The sequence below is a fragment of the Mobula birostris genome, chromosome 11, assembly GCF_030028105.1.
Source record: "Mobula birostris isolate sMobBir1 chromosome 11, sMobBir1.hap1, whole genome shotgun sequence".
Lineage (NCBI taxonomy): Eukaryota > Metazoa > Chordata > Chondrichthyes > Myliobatiformes > Myliobatidae > Mobula > Mobula birostris.
The window spans coordinates 47,814,325-47,828,755 of record NC_092380.1 but is presented as its reverse complement, the minus strand read 5'-3'; the positions used below and the strand labels follow the sequence as shown (position 1 = coordinate 47,828,755).

General features: G+C 44.9%; 1 protein-coding gene across 9 annotated transcripts in view; it reads left to right on the top strand.

Moving 5' to 3' along the window:
* Positions 1–10,591: 10,591 nt before the first annotated feature.
* Positions 10,592–14,431, top strand: part of LOC140205059 (excitatory amino acid transporter 2-like) — a 351,029-nt gene continuing 347,189 nt past the window's right edge. For 5 of the 9 annotated variants that reach the window (XM_072272187.1, XM_072272183.1, XM_072272182.1 and 2 more), the window contains exons 1-2: positions 11,207–11,485; positions 13,534–13,736. The gene's annotated coding sequence lies outside the window, so the exon portion shown is untranslated. Of the gene's footprint in view, positions 11,077–11,206; positions 11,486–13,533; positions 13,737–14,431 lie in introns of those variants that run through there. The other 4 variants (XM_072272188.1, XM_072272185.1, XM_072272186.1 and 1 more) reach the window with 2 other exon arrangements.

Here is a 14,431-nt window from a genome sequence, read left to right as displayed (position 1 = left end):
GTGTAACACAAAATGGTCCACTTCTGGGATGTGAGGATGATTTGGGAAAGTACAAGGGAACCAGTGCACAGCAATGTGTTGAGAACGTAGTGTGAGTACAAGTCTGTAGCTCTGAGAGTAGATAATGGCGGAAAGTATGTTTGCCTGAGAAGGGGAAGATGATGCTGCACTTGCTAGCTCGGCAGTTGCAAAGGGAAATGGCCTGGGCACTTACAGATACTGTCTGGCACTCTCCTATGAGGAAGTATTAGAAAATGAGGTTTTGAAGAGTATAAAAATCAGCAATTTCTTTGTGCAAGTGGGAATCTTCTCTTCGGCTGGGTTGCAACTAGTGCTAAGAGCTGAAGATAGAGACAAAAGCATCGTGAGAGTGAGAGAAGCTGGACAAGCTGTTAGATAGTTATGCTTCTCTCCGGTAGTATATTGTGTGTCATGGTTTAATGATTGGTCTTTTTTACTACTTTATTAACCATTTTTTCTGTATTGTATTCTTTATATAACTCTAGAAAAGTAATATTTTACAGTGGTTTACTCGTCTCTGTACTGAAGTGAGGCTGTAGCCTGCAACTATCACAGTGAGGACGCACTTTTGTGAACTTCATTTCTGAATGCTATTTGCTTACCTTTATTGTTTGCACTTCATTTCTTTTTTGTTTTCTGCATGTTGGGTGTATGATGGTCTTTAGTTTTAATGGGTTCTATTGGGGTTCTTTGTTTTGTAGCTGTCTGTAAAATGGCTAATCTCAAGGTTGTATAAAGTACACATACTTCAGTAATAAATGTACTTGACTTTGACCCTTAACACATGATTATAGATTACAGTTCAGCATTCAGCATCATCATCCCTTCGGTACTAATCAAAAAGCTTCAAAACCTGGGCTGCTCAGCTCTTGATTTCCTCATCAGGAGATCAGTCAATACAAATCAGAAATAACATCTCCTGCTTGCTGACAGTCAATACTGGCATACCTCCAGGATATAAGCTTAGTCCACTGCTCTCTCTTTACAATCATGATTGTGTGGCTAGGCACAGCTAAAATGCCATCTACAAACTTGCTGATGACACAAATTCCGTTGACAGAATCTCAGATGCATTGATTATGAGATAGATTGGCTGGTTGAGTGTGTAAACCTTGTAGCCAATGTCAGTAAGGCCAATGAATTGACTGTGGACTTTGGGAAGGGGATTTCGAGGGAACACACATTAGTTCTCATCGAAGGGTCAACAATGGAAAGAGTGAGCAGCTTCAACTTCCTGGGTGTCAACATCTCTGAAGATCTATCATGGGCCCAACATACTGATGGAATTATGAAGAAGGCATACCAACCAGCCGAGCTCTTCCAGTGCTCTGTGCGTGATGCCAACAGCTATACTGTCCACCTGGCATGGAGGTGCCACTACACAGTATCGTAAAAAGCTGCAGACATTTGTAAACTCAACCAGCTCCATCATGGGCATAGCCTCCCTACCACCGAGGGCATCTTCAAAAATCAATGCCTCAAGAAGGTGGCATCCATCATGAAGGACCCTCACCATCCAGGACATGCCCTTTTCCCATTGCTACCATCAGGGAGAAGGTACAGGAGCCTAAAGATACACACTCTTCTCCTCTGCCATCAGATTTTTGAACAGTCCATGACTCCATGAAAACCACCTCACTATTTTACTCTTGTTTCGCACAATTTATTTATTTTGTATTTCTTATCGTAACTGATACAATTTTTTTTATGTCTTGCACTGTGGTGGCATCCGCTAGTCTCGCGAGACCATGAATCCGCACCTGGAGTGTCCTCTCCAGGGTGCAGGCCTGGGCAAGGTTGTATGGAAGACCGGCAGTTGCCCATGCAGCAAGTCTCCCCTCTCCACGACGCTGGTGTTGTCCAAGGGAAGGGCAAGGGCCGATACAGCTTGGCACCGGTGTTGTCGCAGGAGTTGCCAGAATGGGTATCATGAGTGGGTATGGCCACAAGGCAGCGGAGGTTTGAAATCAGAGTTTTCCCTCTCTCAGATGGACTGCCTTTCCAGACTGACGAGCTCCATCTACCCGAATCTTGCACTGTACTGCTGCCACAAAACAACAAATTTCATGACATATGCCAGTGATAATAAGCCTGATTCTGAATCTGTGTATGGTGCCTCTTGCTGCAGAATTAGAAAAGAACAAGGAACAAATTTTAAAATATTTTTATTACACTGCCTTCCTCTTCAGGGGCAGTTGTCCTGAGAGACAGTTCAAGGTGTGTAATGTGGAGGGCAGCACATGGCGCAGTGAGAAGATCCACCTGCCTCACTGCACCAGGGGCTTGTGCTCAAGCCTGGCCTCTGGTGCCGCCTGCATGCAGCTTGCTTATTTTTCTTGTGACTACATGGATTTCCACCCTGGATTGCTTAACTTTCCTACCACATCCCGGAGAAGAGCAGGCTGGTAGGTAGCAGAAAATCTTCAGCATGTGTTTGAGTGGTGGACTGCAGGGGATTTGATGGAAATGCAGTAAAGGGTCTAACATACAGTAAGACTGGGATAAATGAGTGGCTGATGCACAGGGTGAAGTTGATGAGCTGAAGGGTCTATTTCCTTGCTATCCCTCTCTGTAACTCTATGAGGTAGCTTCACCTGGCTTGGTGCGGAGGGTTTCTAACACAGGAAGTGGTGTTAGGATCCTCATCAGCACGTGTGCCCTGCTCAAAATGTAATATCTGACTGTTGGGGACTCAGCTTCTGTTCTGACTCCCCAGAGCTACTGAAAACTCTATTCTGAGTAGTCTGTGGACATGGTCCAATATGGGAACAGAATGACAAATCAGAGGAACTTTCCAGGCATTGTGTGGCATGGTGATTGTAGTAAAGACTATTATAGTGAAGACCTCATTTAGTTGGAAACAGCAGAAAGATTTATGAGAATGTTTCCAGGACTGGAGTGCCTGAGTTATTGGGAGAGTTTGGATAGGCTAGGACTTTATCCCTCAGAATGTTAGACACAGAGGGGCAGCCATACAGAGGTGCATAAAATCATGAGGGAGATAGATAGGGTGATTGCACGCTGTGTTATTCCCCATGAAAAGGGAGTCAAAAACTAGAGTACCTAGTTTTAAGGTTAGAGGGTAAAGATTTAAAAGGGGCCTGAAGGGAAAATTCTTCAAATAGAGGGTGATGAGATAATGGAACAAGCTGCCAGAAGAAGTGGTCAAGGCAGGTACAATAACATTTAAAGGGTATTTGGATAGGTACGTAGATAGCAAAGGTTTCGAGTGAAATGGGCCACATGTGGGCAATAGGACTAGCTTAGGTGGGCCTCTTGGTCAGCATGGACTGGATCAGCCAAGGGGTCAGTTTACGCTGTATGACTCTTTAACTATGTCATGCTAATTGTGTCATGTCTGGGGCCATCAAGACCTCCCTGTGTCTACTTTATGGGCTAATGGAAAGGTTTAGAATTGATAGAGAGTGTCATCAAGAGATGGAGAATGTAAACAGGCCCTTTGCCTCTTGAGTCTGTGCCAGCCCATCAACCGCTCATTTACACTAATTCTACATTCATCTCATCTTTTCTTCTCTGCCTCTTGTTATCCCCAAATCCCGTTGCTCGCTACATGCCAGGGGTGGCAATTTACAGCGGGCAACTAACCTTCTGACCTGCACGTATTTGGAGGAAACCGGAGCACCCGGGAAGAATTTGTGCAGTCACAGGGAGAATGTCAGAGCGCCACACAGACAACACCGGAGGTCAGGATCGAACCTGGGTGTCAACCAGCCATGCCACTGTGCTGCTCCAATGTGTAACTGATTGGCCTAGTGAGCAGCCACTGTATCCTGCCCATCTGGTTGAGGACATGTCAGGTCCTGCCCTGAAGGAGTGGCTTCAGTTTCATAGAAAGCTTGCCAACTCTGATCTTCTGCCCGCCAACTCTTGTCAGTCACCCACAGGCATTCCAGCGGCACACATAGGCATTGTCCATCAACAGAGTTCCATTTAATATCTGACAATATACAGCCTGAAATTCTTACTCTTCACAGAAGAAAAAACCCCAAGGAGTGAATGACAGAAAAACGTAAGAACTCAAGCCCCTGCCTCCTCCCTTGCATAAGCAGCAGTAAGCAGAGGTTGATACCCTTCTCCCTTCTACTCTAGCAGAAAACATCAGCACCCCCACCACCCCCCATGCCAGCAACAACCAAGCCCCCAAAGAGAGACCATGGTCTACAGTACATCAAAAACTAACAGTTTACTCCAACACTTCAAAATCCCACAGGCTCCCTCTCTCACTAACAAGGGAGAGACAGGTGTTGCTCCTTCCCCAGTGAGAGGGGAGACAACAGTCATTATTTCGATGTTACAGTCAGTCTGAAGCATTGTTTTCTTCCTGAGTTGTAGAGCTCAAGAATCAGCAGCAAACTCTCCCTCACCATTGATAAATAGAGAGAGAGTGATCGATCTTGAGTGCAGAGCCCACCGATGGCCACTGTCGCTGTTTTCAATGTTCAGGCTCCCACTACGCTTCAGTTTGTGACACTGGTGAGAGTTCACGCGAGGCCCCGAAGACACCCGATGGCAGGCCGAACCTGGACATATCAGTGAGCTCCTAGAACAGGAGCAGCCACCATGCAGAATGCAGTCTGAGTGCCCTTGTACATCAAAGATCCCAGCAGGACCCCACCACTCTGAAAAAGGAAAATAGAGACATTAGAATAGGAAGGATCTGACAGTTTCGCTGATTAATTGGGAGAAGTCGCCCTTTGGTGCCATCTTTAGCTCTGCTGCCTGCTGTCACTCAAATGCAGAGACAGGCGGGAAAGCACCACAACTCTGGTGTGGCCACTTCTAGGGCGTTGCATTCATTTCTGCTCACCCCGTTCTAGGATAGGTGGAGGCTTTGGAGAGGGTGCAGAGGAGGTTTATCAGGATGCTGCTCGGATTAGAGGATGCATGCTGTGAGGAGAGGTTGGACAAACTTTGATTGTTTTCCCTGAAGTGGTAGAGTCTGAGCAGAGACCTGGGAGAGTTTAATAAGATTATGAGGGCATAGAGCAGACAGCTGGCATCTTGTCTAGAACCAGAGGACATGCATTTAATGTGAGGTGGGGGAAAGTTCAAAGGAGATGTGCGAGACAGGTTTTTTAGATGGGGGGGGGGTGTTAGTGAGGTAGGTGCCTGAAGTGTGCTGCCTGGCATGGTGGTGGAGGCAGGGTTGATAGAGTTGCACAAGAGGCACATGAATATGCAGGCAATGGCAGGTCGTAGACATTTTGTGTAGGTTGAAGGGATAGTTTAGCAGGGATTTAATTACTGCTTAATTAGTTTGGAAGAACATTGTGGGCTCAAGAGCCTGGTTCCATGCTGCGCTGTTCTATATTCTATGTTCTAACTGCTTGAAGTTACCTCCTGCGGCCATCCACAGCCTCCATTTGTTGCCAACGAGTAGCCAACCCTGCAGTTAGACGGCCAGCGCTGTGCAGAGGTGGTAATACAGGTGAATCCCAATGGAAAGCTGCACGGAGGCTTGTTCAAAGCCCACAGGCCAACAGTTTCAGTACTCTGTGCCTGCATGAACACGTTCGACATGCTTAGTTGATTTGTTATGATGTATGACAATTAGATTCAGAATCAGGTTTACTGAAATTATCCCATGCAATGTGTTGTTTTGTGGCAGCAGTACAGTGCAAGACTTAAAAATGACTGTGTGAAATAGTGTAAAAGATGAAGCCCTGACTTTGACAATGTCCTCGATGGTGGAGAGGGCTGTGCCTGTGATGGTGCAGAGTCTACGACCCACTGCGTCCTCTTTCCATCCCGTGAAATGGAGCCTCCACACCAGGCAGAATGCTCTCCGTCATACAACTGCAGGAATTATCACAGGAGGAAGGCAGATGGGCACTGCGGTTCTAGGGGTTTTTGTTAGTATTTCCGTCTGTTTGCACATGGGGTGTGGGCTTTTCAGGCTGACCAGCTCTGAATCCCATTAAGAAGCCGCCAGGGAGCTGTCATCTTGATGCACTACAGCTTAGGATGGCTGCTCCGTAACCTAGTGACCACAGAGATCAACTGAGATTACCCAAGGCAGGATAATGTCTGATATGGGGTATGCAGAAGGAGCCCAGACACTTTATAGCCCAGTTATATGTGACAGAATCCATACCTTCTTTTGCTGCTGGCAGTGGCTGCTGAGCCCTTCTTGCAAGGTGCACATTTCAGCCACAATGGAAAGGTGTGAACGGTCAGAGGGAACACAAGGGAGCAGCTTGTGGATTTGCTGCCCTGTAGCTCCAGTGCCCAGGTTCAACCCTGACCTCTGCTGTTGTCGGTGTGCAGTTTCCCAAACCCTCCCAACACACTCTCTGGTTTCCTCCCCACAACCTGAGCAGATTGGTAGGTTCATTGTTTTGGATTAGATCCAGGTGAATGGTAGAATCAAAGGGGAACACGGGGAGAACAGGATACAGGGGAAATTTGTGGAGGATTGGGAGAACCTTATCTTCTTAGTGCCATCTTCTTCCTGTCTTCCTACATCTGTTCAGTACTTACGCAGTGGCTACAATTAAGACTCGTTAGCAACACTTCCAATCCGGTCAGATACATCATCATTGTATCATAGAGTCATTCAGCATGGAAACAAGTAACTCAGCCCAACAGGTCCATGTCAAACCAGGGTGTCTATCCAACCTATCTCATTTGCCTACATATACCACTAAACCTTTCCTATCCAACGGCCTTTTAGGTGCTCTAATTGTGCCAACTTCTATATCTTCTTCTGGTAGCTTGTTTCATGAACTCTTGCACCATTTTTGTCCACTTGCACTAGTAGTAGTGGTGAGATGACTTGAGTCGAGTATGATGTTCTCCTAAGGGGTTTTCTAATGGTGGGCCCTCAGGTAGCTGTGGAAATCGATCGGGGATCCACATATTCTAGTGTAGAGTAAGCGATGGTATTGGTTAGTGGTTGGCTCTTTTGGTTGTTCATTGTCTCCTTTCGCAGCTGCTGTTTATTCTCTGCAGTACTGTGGAGGTCATTTTCATGTTGCGTAGCTTCCTCTGGAATAGATTTCCTTCAGGTTTAGCTATCAAGTGCAATTGTCTTCTGAGTGTAATGCTCGCGCTACATTTCCTCCGTAACTGTAACATTACATTCCGCATTGTGTTCTTGCTTCTGCTGTATGGAATAACTCTATCTGTATGGAATAACTTGTTTGGATGCCACACAAATGGAGCTTATCACTGTACCTCAGAAAGAGTGACAAATATAAACTGATTACTGATTACCGCTAAAACTTTCCCTCCGATCCTTTTTAATTATGCTCCCTTTCACAGTAAATGTATGTACAATAGTTTTAGATACATCTACCCTTGGAAAAAGACTGTGAACATTCACTTTATCTATCCTTTTTATGATTTTATTGAACTTCGTAAGGTCACCACACAGTCTCCTAAGCTCTAAGGCAAAAGGTCCCTGTTTCTCCTTATAAATCAAGCCTCCAGTCTTGGTAACATCTTTGTGAATCATCTCTGCTCCCTTTTACATTTTAATGACATCCTTTCTACAGCTGGGCAACCAGAACTGCTCACAATACTCCAAAGTGTGGTCTCACCCTACATTTACATTTGTAACATATCACCCCAGTTCCTGTACTCAGTTGTGTTGTAATCGCTGTCTAAAGAAGACAATCGATCTCAGTGACCACTTTCTCAGAAGACCTGAGCTTCCAGTTACATTCATACCTTGTTAAATAGAATCTAGAGCTTTCCTCGCAGAAGCCCCATTGGGGTTCTGTTCTCCTGAGCGTAGTGAGCTCAGTCTACACTGTGATCGGGTGCTCCTGTTGCTGTTGAGTATACTGCAGAATTGGTGAGATATTTGCAAACCACCCACTATTTGCAGAAGGGAGAAGGAACCTCTGCCTCTACTCTGAGGATAAATCATACAGACACATGCAACATGGTCTTTCACAAACAGCACCATCCTGAATGAACAGCACAGTTAGGTGTACTTCTTCTGTGTCTGCTTCAATGTAGTTGATGCACGAACTTTGTCCAAACTAACAGGGGCAGCTCCCAATCAGTAACAGTTGAGGTCGAACCTCACACTGATGTTGAGATTATGACTTTTTATTGAACTAAAAATTGTGGCCAACTTTGAGGTCAATAGCATTTGAATTCAACTGAGGAAACGTACAGATCGAAACCTTGACATTTAGCCCAGACAAGTATGAGGCAGGAGTGTACTCGTGAAGAGCAAAGTAAACTTTTGCTAAGGTGAAGGCTGATAGTTTTTTTTCACAGCTTAGTGAGTTGAGGCTAATTCCATGAAAATTTAAGGAAGCTGCTGGAAAATTTTTCTCTAAAGAACTCCAGTGTTGCTGTGAACATGAGATAATGTTCCGGGTTTGTTCTTCAATTGTGAAGGAAACTGGCTGCTTTAAATTGTTGGGGTAGTAGAACATAGTGGAGGATGGGGGATGGGGGAGGGAAAGAATGAATGTATATGTGAGAGAGCATAGGTTACACGGTGAATGGAATTCAATGGGCCAAATGTCTTATATTGGAAGGAAAGTTGAATTATGTGAAAAGTGATGATGAGATATACATGCATGTTTGCAATGTTTGTTTATTTAATTATTTCTGCACACAGTTATGTACTACTTCTGTGATTACAATGCATATGTCTAATGTATCCTAGCATAATCTTTTACATGGCAGAACTCCCATAAAGCACTTTGAACTGTTCTGATATGGTAACAGCCCTGTACACATGGAAATTGTTATAAGCATGCGTGCAAATGTTTTTGCACACAAGTACATACATGTCTAGAGTATCGCATGATGATAACCTATGTGTTAAAGTAATTATGGTAAATCTATCATTTGGAAAATAAAGTTATTTATGCACATAGGTGTGAGTATGTATGTATATATGATGAATGTGCACATAACTACAAAGCTGTCACAGAATACTTAATTGTCTCAAAATCTTTATCCCCTCTCTATTCAATTAGCCACCCAATATGTCTGCCTGTCTATCTATCTACCTGTCTATCTATCTATCTATCTATCTATCTACCTGTCTGTTTATCAATCTATCTATCTATCTATCTGTCTATCTATCTATCTATCTATCTATCTATCTATCTGTGTCTATCTATCTATCTATCTATCTATCTGTCTGTCTATCTATCTGATCTATCTATCTATCTATCTATCTGTGTCTATCTATCTATCTATCTATCTATCTGTCTGTCTATCTATCTGATCTATCTATCTATCTATCTATCTGATCTATATGTCTGTCTATTTGTCTATCTATGTATCTGTGTCTATCTATCTATTTGACCTATCTGTCTGTCTATCTATCTATCTATCTGATCTATCTATCTGTCTATCTATCTATCTGTCTGTCTGTCTATCTATCTGTCTCTGTCTATCTATCTATCTATCTATCTATCTATCTATCTATCTATCTATCTATCTATCTATCTATCTATCTATCTGTCTATCTATCTGTCTGTCTGTCTGTCTGTCGGTGTTGGTGTGCCTGTCAGTTAGTTGGGCTAGAACTCGGGGGAATAATATTACGAATTATAGCGGACACATCCTGGCGAGGGAGAGGGTCACGGTGAGCTGCAAATCTCTACAAATTGCCCGCCAGTATCTTACTCGCCAAAGGTCTCGCACGAATAAGATTTGCCACCGAAGAATGTGTTGCAAATATAGGGAATTAAAGAGACCGTTGAAAATTAAGCCTCCGAGTGAACGGCGTGCAGACCTTCTCAATGAACCAGTTCCTTCAACGCCTCTCACCCTCTTTGTTCGGTTGGGGAAGGGTTGAAACTCTGGGCATCCACTGTAGACCGCAAGGAGTTCACAAATAACGCCACTGAATTGATTTTGTTTTGTTTCCCTTTTTTCTCTCTGTAGCCATTTTTTTCCGCTTTTGTCCCCATTTACACCATTTCCCTGGAATTCGGAGATGGTCATTGACCTGAAATATACTTCGCTTTTTTCCCCCCACAAATATTCTCCCTTTCGTCTCGGATTTCCTGCCCCGAGTTCAGCTCGATCCCGTCTCCGTTCGCTCCACTTTCCCGGTTCCCAGTACCCGAATCCCACCCTGCTGAGACGCTGACCAAGGTCTGCGGTGTCAGTTCACTAGTTCACACTCCCTGCAGTTTGTGACGAAAATGGTCCATTCGGTGAGGAGAGGAGTGAAATCTAACTGTCACACACCTAAATCCACTCTCTTCCTCTCCGTCTGCGCACTCCAGGGCGAAAGTAATTAATTGTATTCCCAAATTGAAGCTATTTAAACAGTAGCTCACTCCACAGGATGAATTCTCTCTCTCTCTGTGTGAGATGTGCGTGTGAATGTGTGTATATGTATGTGTGTGTGTGTGTGTGTGTGTGTGTGTGTGGTGTGCACGTCTGTGATGTGCGTGTGAGTGAGATTTATGTGCGTCTGTCTGATGTGTGTATGAATATGTGTGTGTGTGTGTGATGTGTGAGTGCATATGTGTGTGAGTGAGGTAAAGTTTGTGCGTCTATGTGGTGTGTGCGTGTGTTTATGTTAGTGTGTGTCTGTGATGTGTGTGGTGTGTATGTGTGTGACTGTGTGAGTAAATGTGTACAAATGTGTGTGTCTGCGTGTGTAAATGTGTGTGTCTCTGTGAGTGAATGTGTACAAATGTGTGTCTGTGTGAGTCTGTGAGTGATTGTGTACAAATGTGTGTGAGTGTGTGTGTCTGTGTCTGTGTGTGTGTGAGTGTGTGTGTGTGTTTCTGTCTGTGTGTATGTGTTGTGTGTGTCTGTGTGCGAGTGTCTGTGTGTGTGTGTGTGCGCGCGCGTGTGTGTGAGTGTGTGTGTGTGTGTGTGTGTGTGTGTGTGTGTGTGTTTGTGTGTGAGAGAGTGTCTATGTGTGTGTGCGCGCGCGCACACGGATTAAGAGGGTCAGAGCCCAGATATATTTGCAGCCTGATTAAGAAGAAAGCCAAAGGGGTGCGTTAGATTGTGTCCAGATATAACTAAAGAAACAAAAGAAAAAGGCATAAAATATCCGGCTGGTGATTGACTGCAGACATTGAGGAGGTGAAGGTAAATTATGAATGATGGGAGTCCTCCGTGTCTTTGAGGGAGCTGGGCGGCTAGCGATGCATACCGTAGCGTGCTGAGACGAGGGATTTACGGGGGAATCAGGAAAGGCGAGTGATGTCAGCACGTGAGAGAGGGGTTGGTTGGTGTAAATCCCAGGCAGCGCGCACACTGGCTTAATGGTGTCATCTGTACGTTTCATCAGGCGCAGGCAGATACCCAACCGAGCACAGCCTATCTGCCCCGTTGCCAGAGACGGAGAATTCCACGGCACCCTGACTCCGAGGAGGTCCAGGAGGCATCGCTGGCTGTAGGACTATACTGCACTCTAATCTCGACCACACAGATACACACACACAGACCCTGTCTAAAGGAACAGGTTTGGGGATTTAAACCCTGTTTGAAGAGGAAGGTGAGTTTTCTTTCATACTAGACATTTCGGCTTTTGTTGATGAAGGCAGTGTTCATACGCGGGGTTATTCCACGTGTCTGTCCTGTTAGACCCAGCAATCGGTCGAGCGAAGGGAAACCCCGCCGATTAACTGGCGTAAGAACCAGCAGGAGAGTTGTGCCGAGATTTTTCTGAAATTGGGGCCACAATGGACAGGGGTTGTGTTCCCCACTGCCTGCGGGCAAAGCTGAGGATTCACCGGCCTGTGTTCTCCATGAGCTGTGCTCAGCTCGCAGGTCCTGAGCAGAGGCTGCATGTGTGAGCGCTAGTGGCGACAAAGGGATGCTCGGTCCGGTTGACAGGTGAATGGTCGCCCTCCACCCCACTCCTCCGGCTTCCCCCACAGGGGGAGAGAACACTCTGATTTTCGTGTTAATGATGGAGGACCGAACGAATACTTGTGCGGTCCGATTCTAAATTTCTTTTTCGTACCACCGCTTGCAATACGATGGATCGATTGGATTTATTTATCTTGGATTCTGCCCGTCTCCCTGCTCCCCAGTTAGACCCAGTAACCAGAGAGGAATGGAAAGGAATCTTTTTTTAAAATTAGTCAGCAGTCTGGCTGTGGAGCAGCCACTTTTAACATGGAAAACTTTAGCTGAGTCAAGGAGAGAGGTGTTGAAACGGGGGGTAAAAGGGCAACAAACAATGTGCTGGAAGAACTCAACGGGTCGAGGGGATGGGGGGGAGAGAGTGCAAGAAGACACACAAGGGAGAGAGGAAAGCAGACACGAGCTGTCAGTGGAGAGAGAGGATTATGTGGTGTAGGTGCACATGACCCTACTTAGCCAAGGGCTGCAACCCTCGGCCTGGACTATACCGAACGCTAGTACATAGCAGATCGGCGCTGCAAACCGAACCTCTGGCTTATTGGGCGAAACACCACTGCCTCCAGCTCCGCCGGTGTTGCCGACATGGCGCCGGAGGTTCGGCAGAGCGGACCATCCCTATCCCCGTGCGCCGGCCTCTGAAAGCAGTGTCCCACTGGGGCAGTGGGGCTGGACACTGTGCTTGCTCAGGGGTCAGACATGGGTCAGATCTCTACCCTCGGTGCAGAATCTCTGTGCAAAGAGGGGAGAGATTGACATTCCTCAACACTTCAGTCACTCGAGAAAGAATCCCACTTTATCTGAAGCGCACAGAACCAGATGCTAACATTTATAGTCACGAGTACACAGATGTTGAATATGTTCAGATCTCCCCTAAGAAACTTCGCAACAACACTTTTATTCAAAATGCAATGAATTATGATGACGCTTGGCTGCATAATTGGCTTGATATGGAGACGCGGTGCCTGCTTGGTTGTTAATTCGAGAGCAAACGAACAATTTGCTGGAAGAACTCAGCGGCTTAGTAGCATTTGTGGTAGGAAAGGAGTTGCCCACGTTCCCGCTGAGTTCCTCCAGCAGATTGTCTGTTGCTCTAGATTACAGTGCAGTCCCTTGCCCCTTTCTAGCTCTTAACTCTGCCGGGACGCCATCCTCCGCTCCGTTAATGGAACGCTTCGCTGCAGAGTAAAATTACCAACCTGGCACCGTTCACTTTCATTTCTGTAACAAGAGAAAGTCTGCAGGTATTCCCCCGTTTCTCTGTTTTTGTCCTCTCCAAATTGTATTTAGCATTTTGTGCGTACATTTTGTATAAATAATCATTAAATTTTGAATTAACTTTTTTTTGAAAGTCCATTCCCTATAGAAATTATAAATTGAGGGTGGGAAAATAATATCTCCAATTTCTGTGAAAATACAAGCGCAGTAACATTCACTCCTGTATATAACTTGTTCCTTGTAGGATGTGTTACCAATATCTCCTTAATTTTTTATGAAACAGTGAAATATTTGTAATTAATGTGAATTATTTATATTAATTTACGATTGTCACATGTACAGACAAACAGTGAACATCTGAGCAGTATTATCTTTGAAGATATTCTGCATGAAATTGTGACCTTTAGTCCCTGGTATTTGGAGTTAATTTGTTTGGGCTTTGTCTTTGTGTTTCACCAGAAAGATGTTGCAATCATTTTTAGAGTTTCTAAATTAGCCAGCAGAATGGCATGGGTGAAGACTTCCTTTCAACATGATTCGTTGCACAGAACTCCTCTAGAAATATTGGTCATAGACAAGGCATGCCAAGATATAATATCATACATGCTGGAAATCTGCAATAAAGCAATAGCTCTGGAAATGTTCCTCAGTATAACAGAATGGTAAGGAGGCCATCGTTTTCAATGCTTGGTTCATATGTCCACTGGCACCAGAGGGGAAAAACACACTTAACTCATTCCTCTGACCTGCTGCCAGCATTTCATTAGCACAAGCAAGTTAATTTATTGACAGGTGGACTGAAGAGATAGGGAGACCAACAAAAATGTACTGCAGTCTAACTAACTAAAATAAGACAGTGCAGCATACTAGGGGCTCGCCCTTCACCTCCCAGCTAGTCATAGGCTCTGACTAAACGTTTTTTTTCTTTATTGAGTTAGTACATCGGTTGTATTGTATGCAATGTTCCTTGGAACATTTACCTTTTATGTGCAATTGTTTGTCTTTGGGCTAGCTCTGGGTTTTCACTTTGATTTCCAGGTGTTCATTTGATTTCATGGGGATATTTAAGCTCTCTTTGTATTTATCGCTTTTACTCAATTTGGGATAATTTAATTAGCATGGTATTTTCAATGTTTTGCAGTGTAGTTGTTGTCTTTGGGAGTTGTTGCTTCGTCTGGACACCTGGGTTGTCTGGTTGGTCTTAAATCCCTCTGTACCCCAGGGTTTATTTCAGGGGAGGCTTTCCAGCGCCACTTTGCTCAGTCTTTGTGGACCCTTGTCTGGTGAAATTCAAACTGAGTTATTCTGGGTATTGTGAGTGATTTCAGCTCTTCTGGATTCTGTATAATTTGCCTGG